The sequence below is a fragment of the Clinocottus analis genome, unplaced genomic scaffold, assembly GCF_023055335.1.
Source record: "Clinocottus analis isolate CAN_PGR_092001 unplaced genomic scaffold, fCliAna1.0.p SCAF_38, whole genome shotgun sequence".
Lineage (NCBI taxonomy): Eukaryota > Metazoa > Chordata > Actinopteri > Perciformes > Cottidae > Clinocottus > Clinocottus analis.
Genome location: NW_027176131.1, coordinates 415,001 through 420,000, shown reverse-complemented (window position 1 = coordinate 420,000; position 5,000 = coordinate 415,001). Strand labels below are relative to the sequence as shown.

At 42.2% G+C, this 5,000-nt stretch overlaps 1 protein-coding gene across 7 annotated transcripts in view; it reads left to right on the top strand.

Moving 5' to 3' along the window:
* The window catches only part of phf21ab (PHD finger protein 21Ab), a 31,805-nt gene that overhangs the window by 595 nt on the left and 26,210 nt on the right, over positions 1-5,000 (top strand). For 4 of the 7 annotated variants that reach the window (XM_068596486.1, XM_068596481.1, XM_068596487.1 and 1 more), the window contains exons 1-2: positions 1-81; positions 2,456-2,529. The exon at positions 1-81 is cut by the window's left edge and continues 131 nt beyond it. The gene's annotated coding sequence lies outside the window, so the exon portion shown is untranslated. Of the gene's footprint in view, positions 82-2,221; positions 2,530-5,000 lie in introns of those variants that run through there. The other 3 variants (XM_068596483.1, XM_068596484.1, XM_068596482.1) reach the window with 3 other exon arrangements.

The following is a 5,000-nucleotide window of genomic DNA, read 5'->3' as shown; positions in this document are numbered from 1 at the left end:
CGTGCGTGCGCTGCGGTTCCGCCGCGGATCGGCTTCTTTACATTTATATATTTAATTACTCCAGAGGAGGACTGCTGCTCAGTAAGTGCACATTGGGGCTTTTTTTAATTCCATAACTTTAATCTTCCGTGTTGTCAAAGTCCACCTGTGCGCGCGGGGCTTGTGCATCCGTGCGTGTGCGCCGGGCGGCGGGCAGGTGAGCGACCCGAGCCCGGCGGGTTCGGGTCCGGGTTCTGCGGGTCCTGGTTCCTGTTTAGCTTCTTCTTCTGGGAGTTCTGGAGGACGAGGGGCCGAGGCAACTTGCAGCCTCCTTTGCTGCTCGCGGAGCGGGGGAGGAGGAGGGAGCAGGGGGAAGATGGCGTCCTGGTTCCGGGTCCCCGCTCCGCTGGTACCGGGGGGCTCCGCTCCGGCGGCAGCGGGGCTTTCCCTTCGCCGCGGCGGCTCTTCGGGGGAAGTTCTGCCGTGTGTTCGCGTTAGCTTGGCGCGGCTAGCAGCGTTAGCTTAGCGTGCTAACGGCACCACTTGTTCTCCGGAACATCTCTCCCCGGTGTTTGGGTGCGTGTCTCCCCCGCGGAGCAGCGCCCGGACCCCGGTGCACCCGGGCAGGGCTCACCTTGGTACGGGTGGCAGGTGGAGGAGGAGGGGTGGTGTTGTTATAAAGCTGCAGACCGAGGTGTAATAACGAGGTTATAACACGTTTATTCCGCAGCACAAACAAAAAGAAACACTTTTCAACGTGAACTCCCGCACTGAGCGGCTCTCATCTTGAAAACCTCCATTTTAGCTTTTATTTCGTGGCTCTCCGGGGCCCTCTGCGGCGGCGGGGGGCGCCGATGGAAGTTTTACCCGGACAACTTCGTGTCCCACTCGGGGGAACAATTACTCCAATTAACCGGGCAGCGGCCGCACGGCGCCGGAGCTTAAAACGGGTGTTTTTTTAATAGAGTCTGGTGTGAGGCGCCAGTGACACATGGAGTTAGTCATAGAGGTCATGAGGGAAGCTGCATCTCTGTTTACACAGTACTTCTACACAGTACTACTAGTACTTCTACACAGTACTGCTAGTGCTCATACACAGTACTGCTAGTACTCATACACAGTGATGCTAGTACTTCTACACAGTACTGCTAGTGCTCATACACAGTACTGCTAGTACTCGTACACAGTGATGCTAGTACTCATACACAGTGATGCTAGTACTTCTAGTACTTCTAGCACTAGTACTTCCCCCTGCTAGTCTTGAATTTCCCTTTGGAGATCAATAAAGTATTTTTTATATCTATCTATCTATCTAGTACTTCTACACAGTACTGCTAGTACTTCTACACAGTGATGGTAGTACTCATACACAGTGATGCTAGTACTCATACACAGTGATGCTAGTACTTCTACACAGTGATGCTCGTACTTCTACACAGTGATGCTCGTACTTATACACGGTACTGCTAGTACTCATACACGGTACTTCTAGTACTTATACACTACTTAACTTGAGTATTTCCTTTTATTCTCTTGTACTACGACTGAGAGGTACACGTTGTACTTTTGTCTGCTGTTCTGCTCTCATGAAGCGGCTGTAGTAGTACAATCAGAGAGCACAATAACAATACTTGATCTCATGTGTTTTTTCTTCATCAGGAAGTACTTGTACACAAGTTCTGTACGCAAGTATCATTTTGATGTACTTGTACTTCAGCATCTGATGACGCTGATGGAAGTTTAAGAAAACTTCTTGTCCCACTAGTACACAAGTACTTCCAGAGTTTACGTACTGCTGAGGTACTGGAAATTAGGAATACTTAAAAGCAAGTTTTTTTAACTAGTAGTTTGGTTTAAATACTGTTTAGAGGTTTGAATACTGTTTAGAGGTTTGAATACTGTTTAGAGGTTTGAATACTCTGTTTAGAGGTTTAAATACTCTGTTTAGAGGTTTAAATACTCTGTTTAGAGGTTTAAATACTCTGTTTAGAGGTTTAAATACTGTTTAGAGGTTTGAATACTGTTTAGAGGTTTGAATACTGTTTAGAGGTTTGAATACTCTGTTTAGAGGTTTAAATACTCTGTTTAGAGGTTTAAATACTCTGTTTAGAGGTTTAAATACTCTGTTTAGAGGTTTGAATACTGTTTAGAGGTTTGAATACTCTGTTTAGAGGTTTGAATACTCTGTTTAGAGGTTTGAATACTCTGTTTAGAGGTTTGAATACTTTGTTTAGAGGTTTAAATACTTTGTTTAGAGGTTTAAATACTCTGTTTAGAGGTTTAAATACTCTGTTTAGAGGTTTAAATACTCTGTTTAGAGGTTTAAATACTCTGTTTAGAGGTTTGAATACTCTGTTTAGAGGTCACGACCTCCAAACAGCGTGCTAATAGTACTTGTGTACTTTACCTACATAAAGGTGATAGTACTTGTGGTATCATCAGTGACTCCATGTTGCTCTGTACTCTGTCGTCATAGCAACAGGAGCAGTTAGGGATCGAACCCCCGACCCTCCGTCTGAACGCACAGCTCGTCATACTCGTGACCTTTTAGTAAGTCTGAGTACTTCATGTACTGTTAGCTAGTATACAGTCTTCATGAGTACTTCATGTACTGTTAGCTAGTATACAGTCTTCATGAGTACTTGATGTACTGTTAGCTAGTATACAGTCTTCATGAGTACTTCATGTACTGTTAGCTAGTATACAGTCTTCATGAGTACTTTATGTACTGTTAGCTAGTATACAGTCTTCATGAGTACTTCATGTACTGTTAGCTAGTATACAGTCTTCATGAGTACTTCATGTACTGTTAGCTAGTATACAGTCTTCATGAGTACTTCATGTACTGTTAGCTAGTATACAGTCTTCATGAGTACTTCATGTACTGTTAGCTAGTATACAGTCTTCATGAGTACTTCATGTACTGTTAGCTAGTATACAGTCTTCATGAGTACTTCATGTACTGTTAGCTAGTATACAGTCTTCATGAGTACTTCATGTACTGTTAGCTAGTATACAGTCTTCATGAGTACTTCATGTACTGTTAGCTAGTATACAGTCTTCATGAGTACTTCATGTACTGTTAGCTAGTATACAGTCTTCATGAGTACTTCATGTACTGTTAGCTAGTATACAGTCTTCATGAGTACTTCATGTACTGTTAGCTAGTATACAGTCTTCATGAGTACTTCATGTACTGTTAGCTAGTATACAGTCTTCATGAGTACTTCATGTACTGTTAGCTAGTATACAGTCTTCATGAGTACTTCATGTACTGTTAGCTAGTATACAGTCTTCATGAGTACTTGATGTACTGTTAGCTAGTATACAGTCTTCATGAGTACTTCATGTACTGTTAGCTAGTATACAGTCTTCATGAGTACTTCATGTACTGTTAGCTAGTATACAGTCTTCATGAGTACTTGATGTACTGTTAGCTAGTATACAGTCTTCATGAGTACTTCATGTACTGTTAGCTAGTATACAGTCTTCATGAGTACTTCATGTACTGTTAGCTAGTATACAGTCTTCATGAGTACTTGATGTACTGTTAGCTAGTATACAGTCTTCATGAGTACTTCATGTACTGTTAGCTAGTATACAGTCTTCATGAGTACTTCATGTACTGTTAGCTAGTATACAGTCTTCATGAGTACTTCATGTCTTCATGAAACTCACTCAGTGAAATCTTGTTAATGTTTGTTATTCATGTTTACATTGTTGTTGATGTTTTAGTTGTTGTTGTTGTTACTGATGTGTGTGTTGTTGTTACTGATGTGTGTGTTGTTGTTACTGATGTGTGTGTCGTTGTTACTGATGTGTGTGTGTTGTTGTCACTGATGTGTGTGTCGTTGTTACTGATGTGTGTGTGTCGTTGTCACTGATGTGTGTGTGTCGTTGTTACTGATGTGTGTGTGTCGTTGTCACTGATGTGTGTGTGTCGTTGTCACTGATGTGTGTGTTGTTGTTACTGATGTGTGTGTCGTTGTCACTGATGTGTGTGTGTTGTTGTTACTGATGTGTGTGTTGTTGTCACTGATGTGTGTGTCGTTGTTACTGATGTGTGTGTGTCGTTGTCACTGATGTGTGTGTGTCGTTGTCACTGATGTGTGTGTTGTTGTTACTGATGTGTGTGTGTCGTTGTTACTGATGTGTGTGTGTCGTTGTTACTGATGTGTGTGTCGTTGTTACTGATGTGTGTGTGTCGTTGTCACTGATGTGTGTGTTGTTGTTACTGATGTGTGTTGTTGTTGTTACTGATGTGTGTGTTGTTGTTACTGATGTGTGTTGTTGTTGTTACTGATGTGTGTGTGTCGTTGTCACTGATGTGTGTGTTGTTGTTACTGATGTGTGTTGTTGTTGTTACTGATGTGTGTGTTGTTGTTGTTACTGATGTGTGTGTTGTTGTTGTTACTGATGTGTGTGTTGTTGTTGTTACTGATGTGTGTGTTGTTGTTGTTACTGATGTGTGTGTTGTTGTTGTTACTGATGTGTGTGTTGTTGTTGTTACTGATGTGTGTGTTGTTGTTGTTACTGATGTGTGTGTTGTTGTTACTGATGTGTGTGTTGTTGTTACTGATGTGTGTGTCGTTGTTACGGATGTGTGTGTCGTTGTTACGGATGTGTGTGTCGTTGTTACTGATGTGTGTGTGTTGTCACTGATGTGTGTGTGTCGTTGTTACTGATGTGTGTGTCGTTGTTACTGATGTGTGTGTGTCGTTGTCACTGATGTGTGTGTCGTTGTTACTGATGTGTGTGTGTTGTCACTGATGTGTGTGTGTTGTTGTTACTGATGTGTGTCGTTGTTGTTACTGATGTGTGTGTGTTGTTGTTACTGATGTGTGTGTTGTTGTTACTGATGTGTGTGTTGTTGTTACTGATGTGTGTGTGTTGTTGTTACTGATGTGTGTGTGTTGTTGTTACTGATGTGTGTGTGTTGTTACTGATGTGTGTGTTGTTGTTGTTACTGATGTGTGTGTTGTTGTTACTGATGTGTGTGTGTTGTTGTTACTGATGTGTGT